This window comes from Malus sylvestris, chromosome 14 (genome assembly GCF_916048215.2).
Source record: "Malus sylvestris chromosome 14, drMalSylv7.2, whole genome shotgun sequence".
In the NCBI taxonomy this organism is placed as follows: Eukaryota; Viridiplantae; Streptophyta; class Magnoliopsida; order Rosales; family Rosaceae; genus Malus; species Malus sylvestris.
Genome location: NC_062273.1, coordinates 19,484,448 through 19,496,078, shown reverse-complemented (window position 1 = coordinate 19,496,078; position 11,631 = coordinate 19,484,448). Strand labels below are relative to the sequence as shown.

General features: G+C 37.6%; 1 pseudogene; it reads left to right on the top strand.

Annotated features, from left to right (window-relative positions):
* Positions 1 to 9,244: 9,244 nt before the first annotated feature.
* On the top strand, positions 9,245 to 9,958 carry LOC126599091 (transcription factor MYB123-like; annotated as a pseudogene).
* Positions 9,959 to 11,631: the final 1,673 nt, after the last annotated feature.

Below are 11,631 nucleotides of genomic sequence, written 5' to 3'. Positions count from 1 at the left end.
TATAGCCAGGCAGACCTGCAAATAAAAAAAATGCTCAACTTTTCTTCACATCCAAGAGGGCACTCTCAGCAAAGTCTCTCAAAATACTTAGCTTCTTTTCCTCCCGATAATACCTCTGCAAACAAGCCACACCAGAGCAAAAGTATCTTATATCATCAAGGTTAAAAGCAAGAGTATCTCATATCATGTTTTTCCCTGTCTTTTCCTTTGGCCTTGTTCTTACCTATAAGACAAGGAGAAAGAGAGCAATTAGTCAGCATTTGGAATCAAGCTTCCAGTCAGGAACTGACTGCCTGGAACCCCTTGCCTGATTCCTTACCTGGCATTGCTCTCGAGTACTCATCTTCAACATCTTATGCTTCCAGAAAAGATACCACATCTGTCTGAGGAACAGATAGGGCAAGTGAGAATGATACAAGGAAGCATGTAGAGACAAGCGTAACAGAACATGTGCCGATACATCCACTACTTTGTCAACAGCAAAAGTATCCCATATCATCAGGGTCGAACGTACTTTAGATTTGATGAACTTGTTTTGACCCTCAAATTCTTGAGTCGGCCTTATACTCTGGAGGAAACCAGAAAACCCTCCAACCCAGTTCAAGAATAAGCCTGTGGAAAGTTACTTCTTCAAAAGCAAAAGTATCTCATGTCATCTCTTCTCCATTTGTTTCTCCTTATCCTTGTTGTTGTTTACGACACAAGGAGAAGGAGAACAATCAACCGGAAGCCGAAGTCGAACCTCCGATCCAGGTTGTTTGCTTGGAAGTCTGATTGCTTACCTTGTCTGTTACCTTCTTTGGCAAATCTCCTAGCTTGGCAACTTAGGGGACTCCTACTATAGGGTTTGTATCGCACTTGACCAAGCCCAAAACTACAAGTAAGCTTCAAGTGAAATTGATACATTACCTTATGCATCTTCATCGGTTAAAGATAGCACCCTTGGATGGAGGGAACTACTTCCAGAGAACATGCCACATCTACATATGAGACAGATAAGGCAAGTGAAAATGATACCACACTTCGGTACTTAGAAGTTTCGTGATTACTTAATAGCTTGGATCTTGCAAGTCCCCAACCGAGGAACTTCCCTCACTCGGGAACTTAGGGGAGTACTGTTTGTACCATACTTGACCAATCCTGAAACTACTGAGCACCGGTCAACGTTATACCGTCAAGGACCCAGAAAAGTTTCCCTCCAACCAGGAGGCCAATTACAGCGCGACACGTGTCGACATCAGAAGCCAATCATAGCGTGACACGTGTCAACATCAGAAGCCAATCACAACACGACAAGTGTCAATGTCAAAATGAAACTAGAAACTATCTTCTATAAATAGAGATCATTCTCTCACAATATTTCCTAATGTCATTTATACTAAATCATTCACTAGTACTCACTAAAGGAGAGTTTGAACCTATGTATTTGTGTAAACCTTTCACAATTAATGAGAACTCCTCGACTCCGTGGACGTAGCTAATCTGGGTGAACCACGTACATCTTATGTTTGCTTCCCTGTCCCTATCCATTTACTTACTTATCCACACTAGTGACCGGAGCAATCTAGCGAAGGTCACAAACTTAACACTTTCTGTTGTACCAACGTCCTCGCTGATTTTGTGCATCAACAGAAACCAAAGAGAAACCGAGAGAGAGAGAGAGAGAGAGAGGTCAACGAGGAGGGATAGATGAGCGGGGACAGGACGTTTCAGACTCTAGCGGAGAAATTGAAAATTTAAGGTTTTTAATTTGTTTTTTTTTTTAATTTTACATATATTAAATTAAATGGGTAAATGGATATCCGTTATAACCGCGGATAATACCCATAACCGATGTATACCCATTATAACCGCTGGTAATATCCATAACCGTCCATTTAAATTTCACGGATAAATGGTTATATCCATAACCGTTTGTTCGTCTAAACGGTTACCCATAACCGTAACCGTGAACTTTAAATGGGCGGATAACTACGGTTACCCAAACCTATGAGTATTTTGCCCATCCCTAATCATGATTGAGGAGGAGATGTATTTGCCATGCATTCTTTTCAGAATTAATATGTAGGAATTTTCAAAGAAAGTTTTGTCCCATCCATTAAGAGAGGAAGCATGAAAGAAACAACACAAGTGTGTAATTGAATAGCAGCAGTCTGATTTGGTGATAAGTCAGACATCCTACTTGGTTGTTAGTTAGACAATGATTTAGTGAAAGAAAAGACCATTTGAAATTTGCTCCAATGATTAATATGAGGTTCTCATAAATTTTGGATTTCCTCAAAGCTAAACAAAATGCTTATTGGTAATACAAGTTTGTTTATTGAATACTAGTTTGGTAATACTCTTCGGAAGAACATTGTAGGAGTGAGGAGAGAAACATAAGTAAAATTGAATTATATGCAGATGATAGAACGATGATCAAACAAATACGGAATGCGCGCGAGGTAGATTTGGGTTCTATGTAGAGAGTGTGGATTGTGGAGTGTACGTGAAGCATGTATATGTAGTGTATTCAATAATATGTGGGGCGAGAATAAAACAACCTAAAGGAAAACTAATGAAAATAGCTTGAAAACTTTGAGTTTTAATGATAAGGATAAAATAAAAGGTAAGTGAATAGTATCAAGATTGACTTTTTAGTGAAAAAAATGTGGTTTTTCGTTAAAATGAATAGTATCGGAAGCTTTTCGTTAAAATTCCCTTTATTCACCCACTCTCCCAAACCCTACCTTTTCCTCCTATCAATCCTCACCAACCACATGCATAACATGTGGAGATTTCTAATATCCATTTAACTAAACAACACTTGATTTGCTGCAAGTTTTATAACATTCTTTTTCTGCTGAAAGCTTCCTTACACGCCAAGATTTTGAGTTGTGGCGAGCATTTTTCATTCACTAGATGCTGAAATTATTTTATGAAAAGATCATCAGATTCGGGTTAGTGCCTATGCACAGGAGTAGAAGAAGCAAAGACCAAGATTTATGTATCCCAAAGATTTTTAGAGGCTCTCCATTTGCAATTCGAATAGGGTCACTTAGTCATGAACAAACAGCTGATAACAATGTTCTTGTAAACACTTTAAAGGTACCACGACAATAATAAAGTCATCATGCACTCGTGCATAATCAAAAAATTGAGAAAAAAAGAGTAAATTTCTAAATAAATATTTTTTTAATATAACGATATATTTACATTAAAATGCGGAGAAATAAATTGATACCAAACTCACAATTTACAAGTGAAGTATAGCAATGCTCCAATATAGGAGACTAGCTTATTCTTATTTTGAACTAGCTTGGAGTTAGACGAGACAAATCTTAGGTCATCTCCAACCAAATGAGGTCCAGATGGCTTGTTTTAGCCCTCTTGCCCTCCAAGAAATTAATATTTTAATTATCAGTGCATAGCCATATTTCTTACCATCTCCAATCGAGAGCCAAAGGGCCATAGGGCTCATTGTAGCCCTGTCACAAAAAACCATCTCCAACCGAGGGTCAAAGAGTTATAGGGCCAAACATAATTTATTATTTAAAAACTACAACTTAAGTTCAAATCCAATGGCTAAGTGACGTAAGCATGACGTCAATTAGCCATTGGATTTGAATTTTTTGGGGCTATAAATAGAGTGAATATTGGGTTATAATTCACACACCTTTGAATTCAATCTCTTTTATGTTGTTTAATGTTATTTAATGTTGTTTAATATTGTTTAATGTTGTTTCATGTTACTTAGATCATCTCCAACTGAACGAGGGCCAGAGGGCTAAAACGAGCCATCTGGCCCTCCAAGATATTAATATTTAAATGAACAGTACATTATCATATTTGCCTTCATCTCCAACCGAGGACTAAAGGGCCATAGAGCTTGTTTTAGCCTTGCCACAAAAAATTGTCTCCAACCGAGGGCCAACCATAATTTATTATTTAAATTTAAAAACTACAACAACTTAAATTTAAAAATGTTGTTTAAGTTTTATATTGTTAAAAGTTTTAAAAAATGTTGTTTAAGTTTCATGTTGTTAAATGTTTTTTTTTATGTTGGTGAATGTTATTTAATGTTGTTTCATATTGTTTAATGTTGTTTTATGTTACTTAATTTAATTTAATGTTGTATAATGGTTTAGGAAGTTATAGGAAAAAAATAGAATAAAAAAAATATAAAACAAATTTTGTAAAATAGAAGTTACAGGAAAAAAATATGAAACAAATGTTGTGAAATAGAAGTTATAGGAAGTTATAGAAAAAAAAATAGAATTTAAAAAATGAAGTTATAGGAAAAAAAATTTGTAAAAAAATAATGGCTAGCTCGTTGCATTTAAATTTTAGTCTAGAATTCCTGTCAGATATAACCAACATGATTGGTGAGTTTTCTAGCCCAGCCTAGGGCTGGCTGGTTGGCTCATTTGGGCCAGCCCTTTGGCCCTTTCAGATTCCGTGGGGCTCAAGAGCCCTCTGACCTAGCTCTTGGTTGGAGACAGTTTTTGGGCTTTTTCGGCCGTATGGACCCTTCAGTTGGAGATAGTCTTAATGTTATATGTTATGTAATGTTTAATGGTTTAGGAAGTTATAGGGGAAAAAATAAGAATTTTTACAATTTTTAAATCAAAGTTTGTAGAAAAATAAAACAGTAAAATAAATAAATAAATTTAACAGCTAGCTGATGTCAGCTAGTTACCGTTGGTTTTCAAATTATGGCCCTACCACGGGCCTGCTGGTTGGCTCCTTTGGGCTGGCCAGTTGGCCCTTTGGCCCTTTTTTGTCCAGTGGGGCCCACGAGCCCTTTGGTATAGCCCTCAGTTAGAGACAATTTTCGAGCTATTTTCGACTCTCTGATCATTTGAATCCTTCGATTGGAAATGGCCTTAGCTCTTCACTCACCACATGCGTAACTAATAACTTCGTTTCAGAGTTTTTTTACATTTTCCGCTTCTTAAGACTTCCTTTACACGCCAAACATGTCAAAATCTTTAAAGAGTAAATTGTAGTAATGGTCCCTCAACTTTAATCAAATTGGAGCAATGGTCCCTCAACTAAAAATTCATTACCATTGGTCCCTCAACTTATCAAAATGTGTAGCTATAGTCATTTTCATCAATTTCATCAAAATTTTGTCAAAATAAGTTATGTTAGAATGACCATTTATACAATTAGGGTCCCTCAACTCATCAAAGTGTGTAATTATGGTCCTTTTTGTCAACTACGTCAAAAAATTTGTCAAAACGACTTATGTTGGAAGGACCATTGCTACAATTGGGTTAAAGTTAAGAGACCATTTCTCTAGTTGAATTAAAGTTGAGGGGCCAATGGTAATAAATTTTTAGTTGAGGGACCATAAATGAACGTTTTGATGAGTTGAGGGACCAATAGTAATGGATTTTTAGTTGAGGGACCATTGCTCCAATTAAGTTAAAGTTAAGGGACTATAACTACAATTTACTCTACTTTAAATCATGACAAGATTTTGAGTTGTTACGACCAAGCAGTATTAGTAGATCTTAGACAGATTTTTATGAGACGCACGCATAAGTTCACAACACATTACACACCTACGATTTATTGAAAAAAAAGCGTATGAGACATAAAATTTTTGGAAAAAAAACTTAATAAAAAAAAAAACCTTTTAGTTTAAATACCAATTCTAAGAATTTTTTTGTTAAACTACCATGTTTTTAGTTTAGGTATTGAAAAATCAACCAAAATAATTCTATATATACACTACTATAAATCAAAATAATTACATAATTGTCACTTAGCTTTACCACATTTTTTTACCAATCAACTTTTTCCTGCAATTGGTTGATCAAAATTTTTTGACGATTAGCCAATCAAACTTTTTAGTCTCAATGTCGTTGTCCAACAGGGACTTTAAAAAAAAAACATGTTAAGTAATGAATTTTCTCACAAACTCTCCAATTTATTGTGTACACATGTAAACTAACACAACAAAACATAATTGAAGATGAAACAGTTGCATATATTATTTTTTAATCATTGCTGAATAATGACTTGAAAGTATTTGGCGCTCAGAAAAAATTTCGGCCACAATAACAGTGGCCGGCGACAATTTTTGGTACTGAAGTGTGGGCCATGTGTAATGTGGCCACAAGTTGTGGCTTAATCCATATAAAATCGGAAGAAATTGGTAGTTTTTCTTAAAGTTGATATTTTTCTTTAATACTTTTATCAAAATTGATATTTAATCTGAATTTTCCTCAAAAAGTTACCCCAAATAAAAATTAAACCCCCAAAATAAATTTAAAAAATGTTTACAGTGCTCACATGGCAAATAAAAAAAATGGAGTTTTAATGAAACACTTTCGGTACTATTCATTTTTAACAAAAAATCATATTTTTACTTTTCCTGGTACTATTCATGACACACCATGTCCCGAAGGAGGGCATGCTGGCCGTCACATGAGAGTAACGTAACCATTTACACAGTTCGGAAGCTTTAAAGATACAATCACTAAGATGTAACACCCGATGGTGAGTCCTACTTTTGTGAATTCTGTCAGAACACCGTTGGATTCCTCGTGACCATCAAAGCTCTGTTATCTGAACCTGGAGGGGCGCAAAACAAAGTTGAGTGGATCAGTAAAACAAAGTTTTTCAAAAATCATCTCATTATCAAAACGCTAACCCCTCGCTGTAAAACCCGTATACTTTCCCAGAAATATGTAATATGTATACTTGTCTCAAAATCATACTCAAAAGTAGTGATATGTGAACTATATGCCATGCCATAATATATATCTCATCAAATCATATAAGTAACTCATGCAAAATAATATGTCAACCCGGATCCACCTATAGTGGCCTGTACGGCTGAATCTATAGCTCATAATCAATCTCATCAATCTTATCTAGCCGGAGTCATTGCAAGTGACCTGTACGGCACTACACTGCACACGAGTCGGAACCCCTGAAAAGGTCTGTACAACTGGGTGAATATACTTATGCTCACGTTATCCTCCCCTGATAGCTATGCGATAAATCGCTAGTCACCTACGAATCGGAACCACCTCTAGTGGTCTGTACGACAAGACTGGGCACCTAAATTGGATCTAATTGTGAGCATATGGTGCAGGGTGACTATATATATACAGGCCTGAATCATCTCTACCAAATCACAATCACCCTAGTGCAGGTTCATGAGCTTTCAATCATATCAACTCAACAATTACATAATTAAATTTATGAACTTACCTGGCACTTACCTGTGCGTCCACAGCACCAATTATGCATGTATGGAATTACTAATGCATAAATAAATAGGCATATACCTTGCATGGCATTTCATATCGCATTTCAATTAAATTGATTTTCTGGGAAAATCTAATATATATATATATATATACGGAAAACAAAACTGCCCACTCACCTGGAGTTCGCCCTACAACTCCCTAGCACAACACATCAAGGCGTCATGACGATCGGCACCTAGAACAATCATCAAATCAAACCTCAAAAATCATATCGATATAATATATAACTTATATAAAATACGTCACTACGTAGTTCGATCCGAAAGATCTGCAACTCAGATTTTCAATCCATAACTTCCAAAGGTCCACAATATATCTCTAGAACAACATCCTAATTTCATTACCATCCAACGGTCGGATCTCCGTCAATTGTCAAAACCAAGTGACGGTTAACATTCTATTTTATGAACTTACAACTCCAATTCCGGAAGATCCGTAAATCGGATTCCCAATCCGTGAGTTCCTAGAATCCTCAAATATTACGTATTACAATGTATCAAAGTTTGGTGATGATCCAACGGTCGGATCGTCAATTTACATTTTCATCTAACCACGAATTGTAACGAACTTAGGTTCAATTACTCAATTTACGTCAATCAATTATCAAAACTGAACCTAGAACATTAAACACATGCGAAGAATTACTTTGGCGGGCCATTGGCCACACACCGCCGCATGGGCCGCCACGGGTGGCGGTCGGCCGCCCCGGCTCGCCGGAAAATCCAACTATCTCCAAAAATTACTAAAATTTACAGAAATGAATATCTCAATGAGTAGAGTAAACTTTATACCTGAGGTCAAGGCCAATTTATCCTAGAAATTCTCTAATTCCACCAAAACCGTGAAGAACCATGGAAATGGGTGTTTTCAATTTGACCTCCAAAACCACTCTGACGCCTCCACCATTGATTGGGATTTGTTCCTGGGTTCTAGGGGAGTCTAGTGGTGGTAGAAATTTGTTGGATTACCTTCACGATCGTCGGATTTTGCCATGGCACCCTCGGAACCCATAGTTTCGTTCTACTCGAATTCAAGCTCAAATCCCATAAAATTTGATTGGAAATGGAAGAGGAAAGGACTAGGGGATGATTGGGAATGGTTTCTTAGTCCAATTTCATGAGAAATCCGGTGGAAAACCACATGAAAATATGAAGGAATGGGAATGGGTGCACACGGGTTGCGGGTTGGGGAACCCGTTTCCCCCTTTCCCCCGCACGCCATTCTCCCTCCTTTCCTCCTTTCCCCTTCTCTGATTGGCCAGAAGCTTCTCTCTCTTCTCCCCACTCGCCCAGCTTCTCTCCTTTCTCTCCCCGGAGCTTCTGCTTTCTTCCTCTGGTTGGGCAGTTTTGCCCAATCTTTTCTTCTTCTTCTTCACCAGTCACGCACACACACACAAAACCTTCCTTTTTATTTTATTTTTTATTTTCTTTCCCTTACATCCAAGCCATCCATTTCAGATTTCCTTTAATCTGGGCCATCCAAATGGCACACCAAATTTTTATAATAAAATTCATAAAATGCCCAAACTTCAAACTTTAAAATCTTTTTCGTTATAACTCCAAATCACAAACCGTCTACGCCCACGCTTCCGTAGAGATGAGTACTATGAGGATATGTCAAGGAAACAAATCTTAGATGGCACGACACAACTATTAACCTCGAATAATGCGCGTGCCTCAAAGGGCATTTGTGTAAAATCCTTTATTAAAACTTTAAAAACTCTTAAAATCAAAGACGGGCTGTCACAATTCACTTACATCTTTATTTGTCTTTTTTCATTAAAAATAAAGTTTTTTAGAACTTTTCTTTTAGTTTTCCTATAAAAAAAAATTGTTCACAATAGTGCTCAAGTTATAAAATCCAATATATTATCCAAAGAAGGTAGGGCAGCTAGTGTGGCCTGTGGTGCTGTCTTTGAGAGTCTTCGGCTAGACTGGAGCAGTAATACGTGTCTCTGTGCAGACACTATGCTTAACATGGGGAGAGCACCATGTTGTTCAAAGGTAGGACTGCATCGAGGTTCATGGACTGCCAGAGAAGACAAATTGCTTATTCAGTATATGAACTCCCATGGTGAAGGTCGTTGGAGTTCTTTACCTAAAAATGCTGGTACAATAATTTAATATTTTTTTCTATCAAGTAGTCATAACTCATAACAATTTAGTGAAGTGACTTCTGTTTAATTTGGTCTTATAAATTGTATGTGATATTAATGAGTTGTTTTTGCTTAAATTGAAGGTCTTCTTCGATGTGGGAAGAGCTGCAGGCTGAGATAGATGAAACATCTCCGACCTAATATAAAGCGAGGCAACATAACACCCGACGATGAGCTTATTCTCCGGCTTCATGCCCTTCTCGGCAATCGTTGGCCTCTCATCGCCGGAAGACTTCCCGGTCGAACAGACAATGAGATCAAGAACTACTGGAATACTCATCTCAGCAGGAGATTCAAAAACCCTAGCACTGGTAAAGGAACCGAGAAACAAAGTAACACCCGAAAACGAGCATCAAAACCACAATGTGTTCCATCTGAGTCCAAGAAAAATGACCGAGGTCATATTAGTGCAGACGATGGTAGAGTAGAAGAGGACACAACAATTACCAAGATTCATATCCCAAACGCTATTAGGGGTTCTCCGTTCTCAACCCGAATCACGTCATTTCTGTTGGACTTTCCTGTTATACAGTGATGTATTTTAGAAATGTGTAGGAAGAAGAAGTTTAGAGAGAAAGTGAAGAGGCAGAGAGAGTTCTCAAAATATCTCCGTGAGAGCCAAAAATGCTCTACTGCATATATTCATTCTTTCCTCAACATTTACATGACATTAGGGAGAGAGAAGCTACGTGAGCCTATGAGCTCATCATACCATTCATTACAAGACCCTATGAGATCTTGACACATGCTTACATCTGAGCCTAGCACAATATAATCTAATCTCAGCCCTTGATCACAAACTGATTTATTTACACTTGCTAAGGTAAGGAAAATACAGTTTAGACCTTAATCAACTAACACTCCCTTCTAAGGTCTTAACTGAGATTACCCCAAGCTTATCCCTCAGAGCACAGAATCTGTCTTTAGCAAGTGCTTTGGTGAAAATGTTAGCTAGTTGCTCCTCACTTTTGCAGTATTGCAGGTCAATTGTTCCTTCCTGAATTGCATCTCTGATGAAATGAAACTTCCTCTTGATATGTTTAGACCTCTGATGGAATACCGGATTCTTTGACATTGCAATTGCTGATGTGTTATCACACATCAAAGGAGTTGGTTCGATCAATTCTTCACCAAAATCATGCAGCACAAATCTCAGCCATGTAGCTTGAGTGGTGGCTTCTGAGGCACTCATATACTCGGCTTCAGCAGTTGAGAGTGCAACACTCTGTTGCTTTACAGAAGCCTAAGAAAATGCACCACTGCCAAAGCTGAAAGCATACCCTGATGTGGACTTCATGTCATCTTCATCTCCACTCCAATCACTGTCACAAAATCCTATGAGTAGAGCTGCATTTCCCTTTTCATACTTAATTCCATAGTCAACAGTTCCTTGCACATATCTGAGGATCCTCCTTGCAGTGCCAAGATGTTTAATGGAAGGACAGTGCATGTACCTGGCAAGTACACATGTTGAGTACAAGATATCAGGCCTTGTTGCAGTTAAGTATAGAAGGCTGCCGACAATTTTCCTATACAATTCTTCATCTGCAGCTTCACTCCCATCACCTTTCCTTAGTTTATCCGTGGGAGGTAAGGGTATTGAGACAGATTTGCAGCTCTTCAAACCAAACTTGTCCAGTAAACTCAGTGCATACTTTTTCTGGTGAATAAAGATACTCCCTTCTTGTTGGATTACTCCAATTCCAAGAAAATGATGCAACAAGCCTAAGTCGGACATCTCATACTTGTTCATCATATCACATTTGAAATCTTCAATCATTTCTAAACAGCTTCCAGTATAAACTATGTCATCCACATATATAGAGACAATCAGAGTTTCCTGTCCATCCACATGTTTCACATATAAGGTGGCCTCACTTGGACTCTTTTTAAATCCACTCTGCAGCAAATGAGTATCAATATTGCTGTACAAAGCTCTGGGAGCTTGTTTTAGACCGTATAAGGCATTTTTTAACTTATATACTTTGTGTTCTTCTCCCTTGATAATATACCCATCTGGCTGATCTGTATACACTTCCTCTTCAAGGATCCCATTCAGGAAAGCAGACTTTACATCTAACTGGTACAGTTTCCACCCTTTCTGTGCTGCCAAAGCAATAAGTGTTCTTATAGTGTCCAATCTAGCCACAGGTGCAAACGTCTCATTAAAATCAATTCCGGGCTTTTGAGTGTACCCTTTGGCAACTA